The sequence below is a fragment of the Taudactylus pleione genome, unplaced genomic scaffold, assembly GCF_031769625.1.
Source record: "Taudactylus pleione unplaced genomic scaffold, aTauple2 ptg000843l, whole genome shotgun sequence".
Lineage (NCBI taxonomy): Eukaryota > Metazoa > Chordata > Amphibia > Anura > Myobatrachidae > Taudactylus > Taudactylus pleione.
Window position 1 is genome coordinate 989,849 of NW_028285245.1, and position 20,690 is coordinate 1,010,538.

Here is a 20,690-nt window from a genome sequence, read left to right on the forward strand (position 1 = left end):
GACCTAGGGGAGCCCGCACGAGGGAAAAGAAGTCGGGCCTGGCGGAGGAGGTCTCTCCGTCTCCACTCACCTCTGGTCATCTCTCCCCCAGCGCCTGTGTCCGCTCTGCTCCTGCAGTTGCCGCTGGGGTCTGACGTTTTGTCACAGTCCCCGGTGCTAAAACATAAAAACCCAGCACACACAGCCTGAGCCAAACCAGCCCTGTAACCTGACTGCCTGTCCTGCTCCTGGTACATTATACATTTACAGTACAGTATATTACATTTGTGTGTAAGCATATACATTATGTATATAGCTATCTTAAGAGATCTATATATATACACACACAGACAAGTATATATAAAACAGAAAAACTTTTACTATCGGCGCTAACAATAATATACTACAAATCTATATTAGGGATGAGCAGGTTCGGTTCCCTGAGAACCGAACCCACCCGAACTTCGGGGATCTGGGGCGATCCGAGCCCAAGCTCGGATCTCCCTGTCTGCCCCGGATCCCTCTCCCAAGGCAAAACCTCGAGATCTGCTGTCGGATCTCGAGGTTTTGCCTCGAGCGGCCATTTTAAAAAAAATGCCTTTGCCTTTAATGGGCAAAGTGCTGATTGGCTGACAGAGCCGTCTGTCACGGCTCTCAGCCAATCAGCATTATGGTGCTCATTTGCATGTAGCACGGACTCGTGAGATCCGTGCTACATGCATCTGTGTGACTGACAGTGACACAGAGCACAGATGGGTCAGTGAGACCCGTCTGTGCTGCTGTGTATTTCAATGACACAGATGCATGCACGGACCAGGAGATCCATGCTACTTGCATCTGTGTCATTGACACAGAGCACTGACGGGTCCATGAGACCCATCTGTGCTGCTGTGGTAAAAAAAAAAGAGGGTGACCCCTTTATTGGGGGGGTCCCCAGCTCTCCAGGGATCCCCGGCCTGGGCTGACTAGCGGTCAGGGCTGATGCTGCGGCTGGGGGGCCCGGTGAATGGGCTCCCCTGGCTGTGGCATCACCCCCCCGCTAGAAAAAGTCCAGTGCTGGTTCTGGAACATACAGGGAAACCCTACTAATTTGTTTCCCCTGTATTTCCAGAACCAGGACCGGATCAGAGCCCAGAGCTGGTTGCGCAGAATACGGGGGACCCCTACGTCGTTTGTCCCCCGTATTTTGGCAACCAGCGCTGGTTCTGACTAGCCCGGTGCTGGTTGTGCTTAAGTACAGGGGACCCCTACGTCGTTTGTCCCCTGTATTTAAGCACACCCAGCACTGGGTTAGTAATGCCCGGGGCTGGTTGCTCTTTTTTGGGGGGGTGCACGCCATTTTTTTCTTTTTTTACACAGGTTTTTTTTTTTTTTTTTACCACAGCAGCACAGGCGGGTCTCACGGACCTGTCATTGCTCTGTGCCAATCACACAGATGCATGTAGCACGGATCTCCCGGGTTCGTGCTACATGCAAATGGGCACCATAACGCTGATTGGCTTCCTGTCTGCCACTGCAGTGCCACTCCTAGATGGGCCACGTGTTTGTGCCGCCCACTTGTGTTGCTTAGCATAGTCATCCAGCTACCTCGGTGCAACCTTTTGGCCTAAAAACAATATTGTGAGGTGTGAGGTGTTCAGAATAGAGTGGAAATTAATGTTATTGGGGTTATTAATAGCGTAGGAACAAAAAAAGGCCCATTTTATGTGATTTTAGCGTTTTTTTTTATTTTTTAAGAAAAAATCCAGATCCAAAACACAAAACCCAGAACCCAAAACACGGAAGGGTGGTTTTGGCAAAACCAATCCAGATCCAAAACACGAAGAAAGATCCAGATCCAAAACCAAAACACAAAACACGAAAAGTGGCCGGTGCACACCCCTAATCTATATATGTGTGCAGCAAATAAAACAAAGGGGATTTTGTCATGATTTGATCAAAGCATTTAAGCCTGCAGCCCAGCATCAAGGGACCCCATTTTCCTGCAGGTCCCTAACATTAACTTCAATTAATCTTGCGGCTACTTTGTAGCGGTTCCCACCATAGACTTCAATGGGGATTTCTCACCATAGAAGTCTATGGGACACACAGGCTGACCGCATTCAGCTAATCAGGGAGCTGCTCCGATGGAGATGCTCCCTGATTGGCTGGCGACCTCTTCAATGATGGGGCACATGTGTGCCCCGGTCATTTAAGCGGAGCAAAGGTATGTGTACACACACACACATACACACACACACATACCTTTGCTGTGTCTGGCATGGATCAGGCTTTTTGCGGGTTTTTTTTTCTCAGGTACCCCCATGGATTACTTCTTATACTAGGTGAGTATGTGTGAGTGTGAGTGTGCATGTATGTTTTATTAAAATTTTACATTCACGGTGTGTGTTTGCTTATTTACGTATTTCTTTAGTTGTGGAACTACAAGTGCCAGCGTGCCCGTAATGCCCCGTATGCTGGTATTCGTGGTTCTCCAAATATTAGTGTGATACCCCTAAAGTGTGTATGGTTGAAACTGTGCACCACAATGATATGTTTGCTGCCAGTTTATATATATATATATATATATATATATATATGTTGGCCCCCTCACATAGGGGGAACATGGCGCAGCCTGCCTCTCTGGGCTGTGGGAGCTGAGAGGCGTGTGGCATGGGACACTGGAAAAGAGCCGCAGGAGTGGGGAGAGAATGGCCCCAGGAGAAGCCCAGCATGTGCAATGGGCTAAAGCAGCGTGTGCGGGCGGCGGGAAGAGAACCCGCACGAGACCCCTACTACAAAAAGAACTTGCGCAGAGGCTGCCGGGAGAGTGCCCGTGGTGAGAGGAGTGGAGCAGGAGTGCTGCACTGACCGGAGGGGCAGAGAGAGAGTTGCCTTAGACGTGAGGAGCGCGGGACTTACCGGTGCCCGCGGTGAGGTCTCATCGCGACCAGAGGGTGTCAGCCGGGACTCAGACAGCCGGAGAGCTGTGGGGACGCTGAGAGCAGCATCAGCAGGGGCCGCCCACCAGCCTTCCCCCTTAAAGTGACTGACAGCCAGGAGCCAAAAGAGCAGCCCCCAGCAGCAGTACTGCATAGAGAGACTAGGAGGCAGGTCCGGGCGGAGCCGCAGCAGAGGACGGACCCTCCTTTCAGCGATCAGCCGGTGGAAATGGAGCACGGAGGCGGAACAGAGCAGTGGCAGGCAGACGGAGCTGATTCATAGACTGCCACCCTGCCTTCATGACTGTGACTCAAGTGCATGGGTGCGACTCTCCAGGTGATAAGCTGAGCCAGAGACGGTCCTGTGAGTACTACAGTCAGCCTACATATAAAACATCCTCCTCATCAACACAATGCTCTAGTTCTGACAGGACTTAGTAGTTGAGGGGCAACACATCAGCTAATTCCATGGTTATAGTCAGCAGAGATTTTGCAATCAGCCACAGGAGAAGTTAATTAATCAGTACACCTTATCGGAGCTGACAGTGTATATTATAAACAGTTTCTTATATAGCGCAGCATATTCCGTTGCGCTTTACAATTGGAAACATTGATAGAACAAAACAGGGTAATAACAGACAGACATAGAGGTAAGAGGGCCCTGCTTGCAAGCTTACAATCTATAGGGAAATAGGCATTGATACAGAATGCAGAGTTCCTTGGTGGGCTGCATGATCCAGTCACACAGGAATGTCGGCAAAATGTCAGGAGTATGTGAGAGAAAGACGATGTGTGAGGTTATGTGTGGACTGTGAGAGGGGATGTGATAAGACATGGAAGCTATGAAGGTTATGTGGTCGGTTCTGGAATCTGATAAGCTTGTCTTAAGAGGTGAGTTTTCAGGGAACGCTTGAAGGATTGAAGAGTAGAGGTAAGTCTTATTGTGTGTGGTAAGGCATTCCATAGAGTGGGTGCAGCCCGAAGAAAGTCCTGTAACCGTAAATGGGAGCAAGTAATGTGCGGGGATGAGAGACGCATATATGCAGGTTATCCCCCCTAATATGCCTGTCCTGTTACCTTCACTAAAGAGGACAATTGAGATCTCAAACATTATCCTACAGGGATAGATCAGCTAAAGTCAGTTATTTGGATAGAACTGCCGAGGACCCCCTGTATTAATGGTCAGCATAAAATCTTCTATTTATTCTACCAGTGACTACATAGCCCCTAGTTGGGGTAGGGGAGATATTACGCTGTTAAAGTTGTAAGAGGAATAAAGGATTTCACCTGTAAACCTCATTATCTCTCACCAGTTAGCTGTTACTTTAACTTTTTGTCAGCTATAATCACAAAGGAAAAGAAACTAAAGAGACAGGAAACAATACCCTTTTTCTTCATATTAAAATCAACTTTAATACAGTCTGCAGTACTGCTAGGATTGAAATTATTGGGACTTCTGTAAATATCCTGGGCACCGTTTGCAAACACTACGAAAATCAGATACTCTTTTGCATGCAGAGGTAAAAGAAATGCTTTTATTAGTTTTGTGCACAAAATTATAGAGGGTTATATTTTATGTATTACTGGTATCGCATCCTGGTATTTTACTGTATGATTGTCTATTGCTTAACCCTTCTTTCAGCAGTCAGGTCTGTGGTTCCAGAGTTCCAGTTATAATAAAATATACGGATTTCAGCGTACTTTCCTGTGTTAAAGTGTGTATACAAATTTCATTGTACATTGCTGAAGTATATTTCTGATGTAGAAGTTGTCATTTAGCCTAATTAATATTGTTGAATAAATGTACCAATTGTTTTGCCCATTATTGCCTGTATCTATTTGGTAACATTCCGAAAGAGCCCAAGGTCATCCACAGACAGAGTACTTGGTAAGGGAAAAAACCCCAACTCAACACTCCGAGAACAGTATGCCCTCGGGCGGGGTGTTACACCAGCATGCGGCGGAGGCTTGCTGGTACTTGTGGCTCTACAACTAAAGACAAAATGGAAACTTTAATTTTACACTAACGCTATCAACCCAGCACCCACGGCCATAGGGTGCCAGGGATAGCCCCGGGCTATCAGTCTAGGCCTGTGATGCCCTGGAGAGGGGTACCCCTTTATTGCGGGGGTACCCAACTTCCCAGGGATCCCCGGCCTGGACTGACTAGCGGTCAGGGAAAAATGCTTTGGCCGGGAAAACTGCTGTGGCATTATCCCCCCCGCTAGAAAGAGTTCGGTGCTGGTTTTGACCCCTACTCGTTTTCTCCTCGATTTTCCAGAACCAGGACTAGCTCCACAAAGCCCTGTGCTGGTTCTTAATATACAGGGGCCCCCTACGCATTTTGGCCCCTGTATTTTTAAAACCAGAACTGGCTTTATAAAGCCTGGGGCTGGTTAGGCTTTTGGGGAGGGGGTGCACGTAATTTTTTTTTTTAAATCACTCACAGAAGCCATCACGGATCTCACTGATCCGTGATGGCTTCTGTAAAACTCGCACCCTTTAATGCTAGTCGCATTAAAAGGTGTCAGTTCACTTAGGGAAAAACTTGCCTAAACTCGCAAATGAAGAAGCCTCGAGCTGAAAAGTTTGCAGGCTATTGAATTTGCTGGTTTCAGTACAAATTCGCACATTTTAAAAGTGCGAGAAAGTGCGAGTTTGTACTGTTACTAAAACTGACACACTATTACATTTGGCCCAATAGTTTGGGGCACTGTGTTTATTTCCCTGTTTGGGGCAATGTGTTTATTTCCGTGTTTGGGGCAGTGTGTTTATTTCCCTGTTTGGGGCAGTGTATTTATTTCCCTGTTTGGGGCAATGCGTTTATTTCCCTGTTTGAGGCAATGCGGTTATTTCCCTGTTTGAGGCAATGTGTTTATTTCCCTGTTTGGGGCAAAGTGTTTATTTTCCTGTGGGGGCAATGTGTTTATTTCCCTGTTTGGGGCAATGTGTTTATTTCACTATTTGAGGTAGTGTGTTTATTTCCCTGTTTGGGGCAATGTGTTTATTTTCCTGTTTGGGGCAATGTGTTTATTTTCCTGTGGGGGCAATGTGTTTATTTCCCTGTTTGGGGCAATGTGTTTATTTCCCTGTTTGGGGCAATGTGTTTATTTCCCTGTTTGGGGCAATGTGTTTATTTCCCTGTGGGGGCAATGTATTTATTTCCCTGTGGGGGCAGTGTGTTTATTTCCCTGTTTGGGGCAATGTGTTTATTTCCCTGTTTGGGGCAATGTGTTTATTTCCCTGTTTGGGGCAATGTGTTTATTTCCCTGTTTGGGGCAATGTATTTATTTCCCTGTTTGGGGCAATGTGTTTATTTCCCTGTTTGGGGCAATGTGTTTATTTCCCTGTTTGGGGCAATGTGTTTATTTCCCTGTTTGGGGCAATGTGTTTATTTCCCTGTTTGGGGCAATGTGTTTATTTCCCTGTTTGGGGCAATGTGTTTATTTCCCTGTTTGGGGCAGTGTGTTTATTTCCCTGTGGGGGCAGTGTGTTTCTTTCCCTGTTTGGGGCAATGTGTTTATTTCCTTGTTTGGGGCAATGTGTTTATTTTCCTGTGGGGGCAATGTGTTTATTTCCCTGTTTGGGGCAATGTATTTATTTCCCTGTTTGGGGCAATGTATTTATTTCCCTGTTTGGGGCAATGTGTTTATTTCCCTGTTTGGGGCAATGTGTTTATTTCCCTGTTTGGGGCAATGTGTTTATTTCCCTGTTTGGGGCAATGTGTTTATTTCCCTGTTTGGGGCAATGTGTTTATTTCCCTGTTTGGGGCAGTGTGTTTATTTCCCTGTGGGGGCAGTGTGTTTCTTTCCCTGTTTGGGGCAATGTGTTTATTTCCTTGTTTGGGGCAATGTGTTTATTTTCCTGTGGGGGCAATGTGTTTATTTCCCTGTTTGGGGCAATGTGTTTATTTCCCTGTTTGGGGCAATGTGTTTATTTCCCTGTGGGGGCAATGTATTTATTTCCCTGTGGGGGCAGTGTGTTTATTTCCCTGTTTGGGGCAATGTGTTTATTTCCCTGTTTGGGGCAATGTGTTTATTTCCCTGTTTGGGGCAATGTGTTTATTTCCCTGTTTGGGGCAATGTATTTATTTCCCTGTTTGGGGCAATGTATTTATTTCCCTGTTTGGGGCAATGTGTTTATTTCCCTGTTTGGGGCAATGTGTTTATTTCCCTGTTTGGGGCAATGTGTTTATTTCCCTGTTTGGGGCAATGTGTTTATTTCCCTGTTTGGGGCAATGTGTTTATTTCCCTGTTTGGGGCAATGTGTTTATTTCCCTGTTTGGGGCAGTGTGTTTATTTCCCTGTGGGGGCAGTGTGTTTCTTTCCCTGTTTGGGGCAATGTGTTTATTTCCTTGTTTGGGGCAATGTGTTTATTTTCCTGTGGGGGCAATGTGTTTATTTCCCTGTTTGGGGCAATGTGTTTATTTCCCTGTTTGGGGCAATGTGTTTATTTCCCTGTTTGGGGCAATGTTTTTATTTCCCTGTTTGGGGCAATGTGTTTATTTTCCTGTGGGGGCAATGTGTTTATTTCCCTGATTGGGGCAGTGTGTTTATTTCCCTGTTTGGGGCAATGTATTTATTTCCCTGTTTGGGGCAATGTGTTTATTTCCCTGTTTGGGGCAATGTGTTTATTTCCCTGTTTGGGGCAATGTGTTTATTTCCCTGTTTGGGGCAATGTGTTTATTTCCCTGTTTGGGGCAATGTGTTTATTTCCCTGTTTGGGGCAATGTGTTTATTTCCCTGTTTGGGGCAGTGTGTTTATTTCCCTGTGGGGGCAGTGTGTTTCTTTCCCTGTTTGGGGCAATGTGTTTATTTCCTTGTTTGGGGCAATGTGTTTATTTTCCTGTGGGGGCAATGTGTTTATTTCCCTGTTTGGGGCAATGTGTTTATTTCCCTGTTTGGGGCAATGTGTTTATTTCCCTGTGGGGGCAATGTATTTATTTCCCTGTGGGGGCAGTGTGTTTATTTCCCTGTTTGGGGAAATGTGTTTATTTCCCTGTTTGGGGCAATGTGTTTATTTCCCTGTTTGGGGCAATGTGTTTATTTCCCTGTTTGGGGCAATGTATTTATTTCCCTGTTTGGGGCAATGTATTTATTTCCCTGTTTGGGGCAATGTGTTTATTTCCCTGTTTGGGGCAATGTGTTTATTTCCCTGTTTGGGGCAATGTGTTTATTTCCCTGTTTGGGGCAATGTGTTTATTTCCCTGTTTGGGGCAATGTGTTTATTTCCCTGTTTGGGGCAATGTGTTTATTTCCCTGTTTGGGGCAGTGTGTTTATTTCCCTGTGGGGGCAGTGTGTTTCTTTCCCTGTTTGGGGCAATGTGTTTATTTCCTTGTTTGGGGCAATGTGTTTATTTTCCTGTGGGGGCAATGTGTTTATTTCCCTGTTTGGGGCAATGTGTTTATTTCCCTGTTTGGGGCAATGTGTTTATTTCCCTGTTTGGGGCAATGTTTTTATTTCCCTGTTTGGGGCAATGTGTTTATTTTCCTGTGGGGGCAATGTGTTTATTTCCCTGATTGGGGCAGTGTGTTTATTTCCCTATTTGAGGCAGTGTATTTATTTCCCTGTTTGGGGCAATGCGTTTATTTCCCTGTTTGAGGCAATGCGGTTATTTCCCTGTTTGTGGCAATGTGTTTATTTCCCTGTTTGGGGCAAAGTGTTTATTTTCCTGTGGGGGCAATGTGTTTATTTCCCTGTTTGGGGCAATGTGTTTATTTCCCTATTTGAGGCAGTGTGTTTATTTCCCTGTTTGGGGCAATGTGTTTATTTTCCTGTTTGGGGCAATGTGTTTATTTTCCTGTGGGGGCAATGTGTTTATTTCCCTGTTTGGGGCAATGTGTTTATTTCCCTGTTTGGGGCAATGTGTTTATTTCCCTGTTTGGGGCAATGTGTTTATTTCCCTGTGGGGGCAATGTATTTATTTCCCTGTGGGGGCAGTGTGTTTATTTCCCTGTTTGGGGCAATGTGTTTATTTCCCTGTTTGGGGCAATGTGTTTATTTCCCTGTTTGGGGCAATGTGTTTATTTCCCTGTTTGGGGCAATGTGTTTATTTCCCTGTTTGGGGCAATGTGTTTATTTCCCTGTTTGGGGCAGTGTGTTTATTTCCCTGTGGGGGCAGTGTGTTTCTTTCCCTGTTTGGGGCAATGTGTTTATTTCCTTTTTTGGGGCAATGTGTTTATTTTCCTGTGGGGGCAATGTGTTTATTTCCCTGTTTGGGGCAATGTGTTTATTTCCCTGTTTGGGGCAATGTGTTTATTTCCCTGTTTGGGGCAATGTTTTTATTTCCCTGTTTGGGGCAATGTGTTTATTTTCCTGTGGGGGCAATGTGTTTATTTCCCTGATTGGGGCAGTGTGTTTATTTCCCTGTGGGGGCAGTGTGTTTATTTCCCTGTTTGGGGCAATGTGTTTATTTCCCTGTTTGGGGCAGTGTGTTTATTTCCCTATTTGAGGCAGTGTGTTTATTTCCCTGTGGGGGCAGTGTGTTTATTTCCCTGTTTGGGGCAATGTGTTTATTTCCCTGTTTGGGGCAATGTGTTTATTTCACTGTTTGGGGCAATGTATTTATTTCCCTGTTTGGGGCAATGTATTTATTTCCCTGTTTGGGGCAATGTGTTTATTTCCATGTTTGGGGCAATGTGTTTATTTCCCTGTTTGGGGCAATGTGTTTATTTCCTTGTTTGGGGCAATGTGTTTATTTTTATGTGGGGGCAATGTGTTTATTTTCCTGTGGGGGCAATGTGTTTATTTCCCTGTTTGGGGCAATGTGTTTATTTCCCTGTTTGGGGCAGTGTGTTTATTTCCCTGTTTGGGGCAGTGTGTTTTTTTCCCTGTGGGGGCAGTGTGTTTATTTCCCTGTTTGGGGCAATGTGTTTTTTTCCCTGTTTGGGGCAGGGTGTTTATTTCCCTGTGGGGGCAGTTTTTTTTTTCCCTGTGGGGGCAGTGTGTTTATTTCCATGTTTGGGGCAGTGTGTTTATTTTCCTGTTTGGGGCAGTGTGTTTATTTTCCTGTTTGGGGCAGTGTGTTTATTTCCCTGTTTGGGGCAGTGTGTTTATTTCCCTGTTTGGGGCAATGTGTTTATTTCCCTGTTTGGGGCAATGTGTTTATTTCCCTGTTTGGGGCAGTGTGTTTATTTCCCTGTTTGGGGCAGTGTGTTTATTTCCCTGTTTGGGGCAATGTGTTTATTTCCCTGTTTGGGGCAGTGTGTTTATTTCCCTGTTTGGGGCAATGTGTTTATTTCCCTGTTTGGGGCAGTGTGTTTATTTTCCTGTTTGAGGCAATGTGTTTATTTCCCTGTTTGGGGCAATGTATTTATTTCCCTGTTTGGGGCAATGTGTTTATTTCCATGTTTGGGGCAATGTGTTTATTTCCCTGTTTGGGGCAATGTGTTTATTTCCCTGTTTGGGGCAATGTGTTTATTTCCCTGTTTGGGGCAATGTGTTTATTTCCCTGTTTGGGGCAATGTGTTTATTTCCCTGTTTGGGGCAATGTGTTTATTTCCCTGTTTGGGGCAATGTGTTTATTTCCCTGTTTGGGGCAGTGTGTTTATTTCCCTGTTTGGGGCAATGTGTTTATTTCCCTGTTTGGGGCAATGTGTTTATTTCCCTGTTTGTTGCAGTGTGTTTATTTCCCTGTTTGGGGCAGTGTGTTTATTTCCCTGTTTGGGGCAATGTGTTTATTTCCCTGTTTGAGGCAGTGTGTTTATTTCCCTGTTTGGGGCAGTGTGTTTATTTCCCTGTTTGGGGCAATGTGTTTATTTCCCTGTTTGTTGCAGTGTGTTTATTTCCCTGTCTGGGGCAGTGTGTTTATTTCCCTGTTTGGGGCAGTGTGTTTATTTCCCTGTTTGGGGCAGTGTGTTTATTTCCCTGTTTGAGGCAATGTGTTTATTTCCCTGTTTGGGGCAGTGTGTTTATTTTCCTGTTTGGAGCACTGTGTTTATGTCCCTGTGGGGGCAATGTGTTTATTTCCCTGTTTGGGGCAGTGTGTTTATTTCCCTGTTTGGGGCAGTGTGTTTATTTTCCTGTTTGGGGCACTGTGTTTATTTCCCTGTTTGGGGCAATGTATTTGCCAGCTACCATGCACAGGAATGACTAGGAGTTGGGGAAACAATTGCAGGGGCGGGCGTACGCATGGCTTCAGAGGTAGTCTGGCATCTCTTAACAGTGAGTTTTTTACTAAGTCGGCTCAGCATGAGTGAGGGGTGCAGAGCTGACTGCTGTGAGAGGTGCTGTGTGCTGGCCAGGTGAGGGGTGATGGGTGCTGCAGCTGTGATTTGTGCTGCTGGGTGAGGGGCACTGTGCTGGATGAGGAGTGCTGTGCTGGGTGAGAGGCACTGTGCTGGGTGAGAGGCGCTGTGCTGGGTGAGGAGTGCTGTGCTGGGTGAGAGGCGCTGTGCTGGGTGAAAGGCGCTGTGCTGGATGAGGATTGCTGCGGGTGAATGTGATGGGTGTTGCTGGCTGCTGCTGTGATCTGTGCTGCTGGGTGAGGGGCACTGTGCTTTGTGAGAGGCGCTGTGCTGGGTGAGAGGTGCTGTGCTGGGTGAGAGGCTCTGTGCTGGGTGAGGAGTGCTGTGCTGGGTGAGAGGCGCTGTGCTGGGTGAGAGGCACTGTGCTGGGTGAGAGGCGCTGTGCTGGGTGAGGAGTGCTGTGCTGGGTGAGAGGCACTGTACTGGGTGAGGAGTGATGTGCTGGGTGAGAGGCGCTGTGCTGGGTGAGAGGCACTGTACTGGGTGAGGAGTGATGTGCTGGGTGAGAGGCACTGTGCTGGGTGAGAGGCGCTGTGCTGGGTGAGGATTTCTGAGGGTGAATGTGATGGGTGTTGCTGGCTGCTGCTGTGATCTGTGCTGCTGGGAGTGGGGTGCTGGGTTAGAGTCGGAACTAGTGGCGGTGCTATTGGGCACAAGCCAAAATCTTGCCTAGGGCATCAAATTGGCTAGGGCCAGCCCTGACTACATACAACTACTAGTAAAGCTGTAATCAATTGTATGAAGTCAATCTTTGCCAGGCATGGTGTTCCTATGGAGATGATCACTGACAGTGGTCCTCAGTTTTCCTGTGCTGAATTTAGACAGTTCGCTGATGATTGGGAATTTGTCCATACTACATCAGGTCCCCACTATACATGGTTAAATGGATTTGTGGAAAGTTCAGTAAAAACTGTAAAGAGTCTCATGAAAAAAGCTCAGGAAGGTAAAGAAGATTTCTACAAAAGTCTCTTAATCTACCGCAGTACAATCTCTGCAGAATGGGTTTTCTCCAGCACAAATGCTGATGGGAAGGAGGATTAGAGCAAATCTTCCAATACATGATGAACTGCTTAAACCGCATAATTCAACATTAGCCAGTAAGGAACGACAGCAGGTGAAACAAAAACTGTTCCCCGTGTTTTGGTTTTGGATCTGGATCTCCCCTGGTTTTGGATAGAGATGAGCAGGTTCGGTTCCCAGAGAACTGAACCCACCCAAATTTAGCATATCCGAGTCGGATCTAAGCAGGCTCGGAGGTTCCCACCTTATTCGGTTCTCAAAACCGACGCAAAACCATAGAGATGGAAATCTCGCTGTTTGCGAGCTTTTGTCTCTATGATCAATGCAGTATATAGGGACCACGCGACAGAAAAGTTAGTATTTTCCTGAAAGCTGTAAAAACTGAAGAAGGAGATTATGGCGTTTCACGTACTACTGCAGCTGACAATTTTTTTACCAACAGCTCTTTGCATAGTTTTAGATTTTGGTCTGTTGGAAAAAAACTCACAAGGTAGGACTTAAAACTAGGATCCAGAATGGTCGCCAAAATATATTTTTCAGATTTCAATAGATTGACGACTCTTGGATCCTGGTGAAGTGAATCAAGGGCTTGATCCACCACTCCTACATACCTTGCGCAATTGCTCCGTTTCAGTTCCTCCTTCAGTTTCTCCAGCTGTTTTTGCAAATGTCTGATGAGGGGAATGACCTGACTCAAGCTGGCAGTGTCTGAACTAACTTCATGTGTGGCAAATTCAAAGGGTTTGAGAACCTTGCAAAACACAGAAATTATTCTCCACTGTGTTTGAGTAAGGTGCATTCCCCCACCACGGCCTATGTCATAGGCCATTGTATAGCCCTGGATGGCCTTTTGCTGTTCCTTCATCTGCTAAAGCATATAGAGGGTAGTATTCCACTGAGTTACTATCTCTTGCTTCAGCTGATGGTAGGGCAAATTTAACAGTACCTGCTGGTCATGCAATCTTCGGCAAGAGTTTGCCGAATGTCTAAAATGTCTGGATATTTTGCGGGCCACTGAGAGCATCTCCTGCATGCCCCTGTAATTTTTAAAAAAAATGTTTCACCACCAAATTAATTGTGTGATCAAAACATGGGACGTTTTGGAATTCGCCCACATGTAATGCTCTCACAATATTGGTGACATTGTCCGAAATCACAAATCCTGAGGAGAGTCCAAGTGGGGTAAGCCATTTAGCAATAATTTCCCTGAGTTTTTCTAAGAGGTTCTCAGCGGTATGCCTCTTAGTGAAACCAGTTATGTTCACATATCAGTGGTCAAGTGGACAGTGGGTACAATGGCATTTCTGTGGACATTAATAAGGTTTTTTTAATGTCCTTGTACAGATTTGGAATTGCTCTTCTAGCGAAGTGGAATCTAGAAGGGATCAGGTAGCGAGGACACAGGACCTGAATTAACTGTTGAAAACCCACTGCAGTAATGGCGGATACTGGACGCACATCTAATACAAGCATAGCTGTTATGGCGTCAGTAATCCGCTGTGCAACTGTGTGATTGCTGTTATACTTGTTTGCCCTTGCAAACAATTGTTTAACAGTTAATTGTTTTTTGGAGGATATGCTACAAGTAGTTTTCCTCCTGGTCCCCTTCTCGGATGAAGATCCACTAACAGCAACAGCAGCAGCAATAGGCATAGTCATCATGGATCCTTCTAAGGAATCACGGATAGGAGAGGAGTCAATCATGCTTCGAATACCAACATTGGATGCAGCAGGACTACTTGTGATGATGAATGAGGATGTTGATGATGCAGGTGTTGGTGTTGGAGATCGAAGGTGCTTGAATCTCACAGAGAGGGAACAGGTAGGTGACACTGGACTTGTTATGTTTTGAGTTTTGGAACTAGGCGACATACACTTTGATATTTGAAGAATGTGCTCCAAGTGACATAAGAAGGAGGTTCCTAGGTGGTTTAGGTCCCTCCCTCTACTCACTCTTGCTTGGCAATGGTTATATATTGCTTGACAACTGTTGTCTGGATAGGGGTGGAAATAATTACACACGTGAGAAGTGGATTTTTTTGTCTTTTGCCCCAGCATGACAACAATGGGCTTTGGCTTTTTCAATCCATGGGCAACAGCTGTTGCCTTACTTACACAAGGGACATCCTCGGCATCAACATCCTCATCACCAACATCTTCATCATCAACATCCTCATCACCAACATCTTCATCATCAACATCCTCATCATCCTTGGGCTTTCAACTACCAAAATATCCTCTTCCTCCATGTGCAGTTCCACAGAAGCATCCTCACTGACTATGTCTGCAAGATGTTGACTGCCCTTCCCCGCATTTACAGAGGGCACACAAATGTTGGAACTTGGAGGATCCTCCAGTACACTAGCATTTAGGTCTGGCTCACACATGGCAACCGCGGACACACTTGCAGTCTCCTCGGGGATTTGTGATTTCGATTTCTCAGGGCACACAGTTGGTTTTTCCGGAGCTGTCTTACTCTTCTTAACAACTTTCAATTTTTTAATGGTACCACCACCACTACTACTACAAGCAGAAGGGCTATCAGAACCAGCAGTCAACATAAATAAAGAAGGATAAGCCCTTATCCTTTCCTTGCCACTTGGTGTAGTGAACGGCATATAGCCAATGTTTGTTTATCTAAAGGCAACTTGCCTTTCGAGTTTTTTTTCTTTACTACAGTAAAAGTAGCTTTACCATATCGATGGCATGACTTAAGCCCTGGGGCATGTGGCTTCATAGAGGACGAGGAAGTTGATGGCCTTGCACTGCTGGCGGCAGCTACAACATGTGGTTCTTGGCCTTGCTCTCCTGTCATGTGACAGCCCTCCATATTTTCTGCGGTATTGAAGCATTGTCACAAGCACCAATAGTGTAGCCAATGTGCGGCTACAAAATTCACACACGTGCAGTTGTGCGCACACAGAGAAAAATATGACAGAAAAGGACACTATTTGTTTTATTTATTGGGGGTCCACAACCTGGGCCCAGAGCATTTATTGATGATGACTGGAGTCGGGCAGCACTAGATTGCAACTTGCGTTGCTGGCTGTATCTTATGCTGCCAAGCCTAACATGCACACACACACACAGAACAAAATTAGAGCAGAAAAAAAAGACACTATTTGTTTTATTTTTTTCGGGTTAACAACTTGAGCCCAGAGCACAGATTGATGACTATTGGAGTCGGGCAGCACTACGTTGCTGCTGTATCTTGTGCGGGTAAGCCTAACACGCACACAGAAAAAATTTTTACAAAAAAATACACTATTTGTTTTATTTTTTTTCCGGGTCCACAACTTGGGCCCAGAGCACCGATTTATGACGTCTGGAGTCGGGCAGCACTAGTTTGCAACTTGGGTTGCTGGCTGTATCTTGTGCAGCTAAGCCTAACACGTGCACACATACACAGAACAAAATTAGAGCAAAAAAAAAATACAATATTTGTTTTATTTTCTTTTTCGGGTCCACAGTGTTTTATTCATAAAAAATATTGTGACACTGTAAGTGGAAATTAAGTGTAATATTCAACAACTATTGTGAAACTTTTGTGGCCTCTATTTATGATTGGTGGTACTGCCTCTTATGATGATGTAAGCCCTTCTCCCTGTAGATGTTTAAAAAAAATTAAATCGTTAAGGCACAGGAACCAAATATGCACTCAGAAATGGGGCAATGTATTTATTTCCCTGTTTGGGGCAATGTGTTTATTTCCCTGTTTGGGGCAATGTGTTTATTTCCCTGTTTGGGGCAATGTGTTTATTTCCCTGTTTGGGGCAATGTGTTTATTTCCCTGTTTGGGGCAATGTGTTTATTTCCCTGTTTGGGGCAATGTGTTTATTTTCCTGTGGGGGCAGTGTGTTTCTTTCCCTGTTTGGGGCAATGTGTTTATTTCCTTGTTTGGGGCAATGTGTTTATTTTCCTGTGGGGGCAATGTGTTTATTTCCCTGTTTGGGGCAATGTGTTTATTTCCCTGTTTGGGGCAATGTGTTTATTTCCCTGTTTGGGGCAATGTTTTTATTTCCCTGTTTGGGGCAATGTGTTTATTTTCCTGTGGGGGCAATGTGTTTATTTCCCTGATTGGGGCAGTGTGTTTATTTCCCTGTGGGGGCAGTGTGTTTATTTCCCTGTTTGGGGCAATGTGTTTATTTCCCTGTTTGGGGCAGTGTGTTTATTTCCCTATTTGAGGCAGTGTGTTTATTTCCCTGTGGGGGCAGTGTGTTTATTTCCCTGTTTGGGGCAATGTGTTTATTTCCCTGTTTGGGGCAATGTGTTTATTTCCCTGTTTGGGGCAATGTATTTATTTCCCTGTTTGGGGCAATGTATTTATTTCCCTGTTTGGGGCAATGTGTTTAGTTCCATGTTTGGGGCAATGTGTTTATTTCCCTGTTTGGGGCAATGTGTTTATTTCCCTGTTTGGGGCAATGTGTTTATTTTCCTGTGGGGGCAATGTGTTTATTTTCCTGTGGGGGCAATGTGTTATTTCCCTGTTTGGGGCAATGTGTTTATTTCCCTGTTTGGGGCAGTGTGTTTATTTCCCTGTTTGGGGCAGTGTGTTTATTTCCCTGTGGGGGCAGTGTGTTTATTTCCCTGTTTAGGGCAATGTGTTTATTTCCCTGTTTGGGGCAGGGTGTTTATTTCCCTGTGGGGGCAGTGTGTTTTTTTCCCTGTGGGGGCAGTGTGTTTATTTCCATGTTTGGGGCAGTGTGTTTATTTCCCTGTTTGGGGCAGTGTGTTTATTTTCCTGTTTGGGGCAGTGTGTTTATTTCCCTGTTTGGGGCAGTGTGTTTATTTCCCTGTTTGGGGCAATGTGTTTATTTCCCTGTTTGGGGCAATGTGTTTATTTTCCTGTGGGGGCAATGTGTTTATTTCCCTGTGGGGGCAATGTATTTATTTCCCTGTGGGGGCAGTGTGTTTATTTCCCTGTTTGGGGCAATGTGTTTATTTCCCTGTTTGGGGCAATGTGTTTATTTCCCTGTTTGGGGCAATGTGTTTATTTCCCTGTTTGGGGCAATGTGTTTATTTCCCTGTTTGGGGCAATGTGTTTATTTCCCTGTTTGGGGCAGTGTGTTTATTTCCCTGTGGGGGCAGTGTGTTTCTTTCCCTGTTTGGGGCAATGTGTTTATTTCCTTTTTTGGGGCAATGTGTTTATTTTCCTGTGGGGGCAATGTGTTTATTTCCCTGTTTGGGGCAATGTGTTTATTTCCCTGTTTGGGGCAATGTGTTTATTTCCCTGTTTGGGGCAATGTTTTTATTTCCCTGTTTGGGGCAATGTGTTTATTTTCCTGTGGGGGCAATGTGTTTATTTCCCTGATTGGGGCAGTGTGTTTATTTCCCTGTGGGGGCAGTGTGTTTATTTCCCTGTTTGGGGCAATGTGTTTATTTCCCTGTTTGGGGCAGTGTGTTTATTTCCCTATTTGAGGCAGTGTGTTTATTTCCCTGTGGGGGCAGTGTGTTTATTTCCCTGTTTGGGGCAATGTGTTTATTTCCCTGTTTGGGGCAATGTGTTTATTTCACTGTTTGGGGCAATGTATTTATTTCCCTGTTTGGGGCAATGTATTTATTTCCCTGTTTGGGGCAATGTGTTTATTTCCATGTTTGGGGCAATGTGTTTATTTCCCTGTTTGGGGCAATGTGTTTATTTCCTTGTTTGGGGCAATGTGTTTATTTTTATGTGGGGGCAATGTGTTTATTTTCCTGTGGGGGCAATGTGTTTATTTCCCTGTTTGGGGCAATGTGTTTATTTCCCTGTTTGGGGCAGTGTGTTTATTTCCCTGTTTGGGGCAGTGTGTTTTTTTCCCTGTGGGGGCAGTGTGTTTATTTCCCTGTTTGGGGCAATGTGTTTTTTTCCCTGTTTGGGGCAGGGTGTTTATTTCCCTGTGGGGGCAGTTTTTTTTTTCCCTGTGGGGGCAGTGTGTTTATTTCCATGTTTGGGGCAGTGTGTTTATTTCCCTGTTTGGGGCAGTGTGTTTATTTTCCTGTTTGGGGCATTGTGTTTATTTCCCTGTTTGGGGCAGTGTGTTTATTTCCCTGTTTGGGGCAATGTGTTTATTTCCCTGTTTGGGGCAATGTGTTTATTTCCCTGTTTGGGGCAGTGTGTTTATTTCCCTGTTTGGGGCAGTGTGTTTATTTCCCTGTTTGGGGCAATGTGTTTATTTCCCTGTTTGGGGCAGTGTGTTTATTTCCCTGTTTGGGGCAGTGTGTTTATTTTCCTGTTTGAGGCAATGTGTTTATTTCCCTGTTTGGGGCAATGTATTTATTTCCCTGTTTGGGGCAATGTGTTTATTTCCATGTTTGGGGCAATGTGTTTATTTCCCTGTTTGGGGCAATGTGTTTATTTCCCTGTTTGGGGCAATGTGTTTATTTCCCTGTTTGGGGCAATGTGTTTATTTCCCTGTTTGGGGCAATGTGTTTATTTCCCTGTTTGGGGCAATGTGTTTATTTCCCTGTTTGGGGCAATGTGTTTATTTCCCTGTTTGGGGCAGTGTGTTTATTTCCCTGTTTGGGGCAATGTGTTTATTTCCCTGTTTGGGGCAATGTGTTTATTTCCCTGTTTGTTGCAGTGTGTTTATTTCCCTGTTTGGGGCAGTGTGTTTATTTCCCTGTTTGGGGCAATGTGTTTATTTCCCTGTTTGAGGCAGTGTGTTTATTTCCCTGTTTGGGGCAGTGTGTTTATTTCCCTGTTTGGGGCAATGTGTTTATTTCCCTGTTTGTTGCAGTGTGTTTATTTCCCTGTCTGGGGCAGTGTGTTTATTTCCCTGTTTGGGGCAGTGTGTTTATTTCCCTGTTTGGGGCAGTGTGTTTATTTCCCTGTTTGAGGCAATGTGTTTATTTCCCTGTTTGGGGCAGTGTGTTTATTTTCCTGTTTGGAGCACTGTGTTTATGTCCCTGTGGGGGCAATGTGTTTATTTCCCTGTTTGGGGCAGTGTGTTTATTTCCCTGTTTGGGGCAGTGTGTTTATTTTCCTGTTTGGGGCACTGTGTTTATTTCCCTGTTTGGGGCAATGTATTTGCCAGCTACCATGCACAGGAATGACTAGGAGTTGGGGAAACAATTGCAGGGGCGGGCGTACGCATGGCTTCAGAGGTAGTCTGGCATCTCTTAACAGTGAGTTTTTTACTAAGTCGGCTCAGCATGAGTGAGGGGTGCAGAGCTGACTGCTGTGAGAGGTGCTGTGTGCTGGCCAGGTGAGGGGTGATGGGTGCTGCAGCTGTGATTTGTGCTGCTGGGTGAGGGGCACTGTGCTGGATGAGGAGTGCTGTGCTGGGTGAGAGGCACTGTGCTGGGTGAGAGGCGCTGTGCTGGGTGAGGAGTGCTGTGCTGGGTGAGAGGCGCTGTGCTGGGTGAAAGGCGCTGTGCTGGATGAGGATTGCTGCGGGTGAATGTGATGGGTGTTGCTGGCTGCTGCTGTGATCTGTGCTGCTGGGTGAGGGGCACTGTGCTTTGTGAGAGGCGCTGTGCTGGGTGAGAGGTGCTGTGCTGGGTGAGAGGCTCTGTGCTGGGTGAGGAGTGCTGTGCTGGGTGAGAGGCGCTGTGCTGGGTGAGAGGCACTGTGCTGGGTGAGAGGCGCTGTGCTGGGTGAGGAGTGCTGTGCTGGGTGAGAGGCACTGTACTGGGTGAGGAGTGATGTGCTGGGTGAGAGGCGCTGTGCTGGGTGAGAGGCACTGTACTGGGTGAGGAGTGATGTGCTGGGTGAGAGGCACTGTGCTGGGTGAGAGGCGCTGTGCTGGGTGAGGATTTCTGAGGGTGAATGTGATGGGTGTTGCTGGCTGCTGCTGTGATCTGTGCTGCTGGGAGTGGGGTGCTGGGTTAGAGTCGGAACTAGTGGCGGTGCTATTGGGCACAAGCCAAAATCTTGCCTAGGGCATCAAATTGGCTAGGGCCAGCCCTGACTACATACAACTACTAGTAAAGCTGTAATCAATTGTATGAAGTCAATCTTTGCCAGGCATGGTGTTCCTATGGAGATGATCACTGACAGTGGTCCTCAGTTTTCCTGTGCTGAATTTAGACAGTTCGCTGATGATTGGGAATTTGTCCATACTACATCAGGTCCCCACTATACATGGTTAAATGGATTTGTGGAAAGTTCAGTAAAAACTGTAAAGAGTCTCATGAAAAAAGCTCAGGAAGGTAAAGAAGATTTCTACAAAAGTCTCTTAATCTACCGCAGTACAATCTCTGCAGAATGGGTTTTCTCCAGCACAAATGCTGATGGGAAGGAGGATTAGAGCAAATCTTCCAATACATGATGAACTGCTTAAACCGCATAATTCAACATTAGCCAGTAAGGAACGACAGCAGGTGAAACAAAAACTGTTCCCCGTGTTTTGGTTTTGGATCTGGATCTCCCCTGGTTTTGGATAGAGATGAGCAGGTTCGGTTCCCAGAGAACTGAACCCACCCAAATTTAGCATATCCGAGTCGGATCTAAGCAGGCTCGGAGGTTCCCACCTTATTCGGTTCTCAAAACCGACGCAAAACCATAGAGATGGAAATCTCGCTGTTTGCGAGCTTTTGTCTCTAT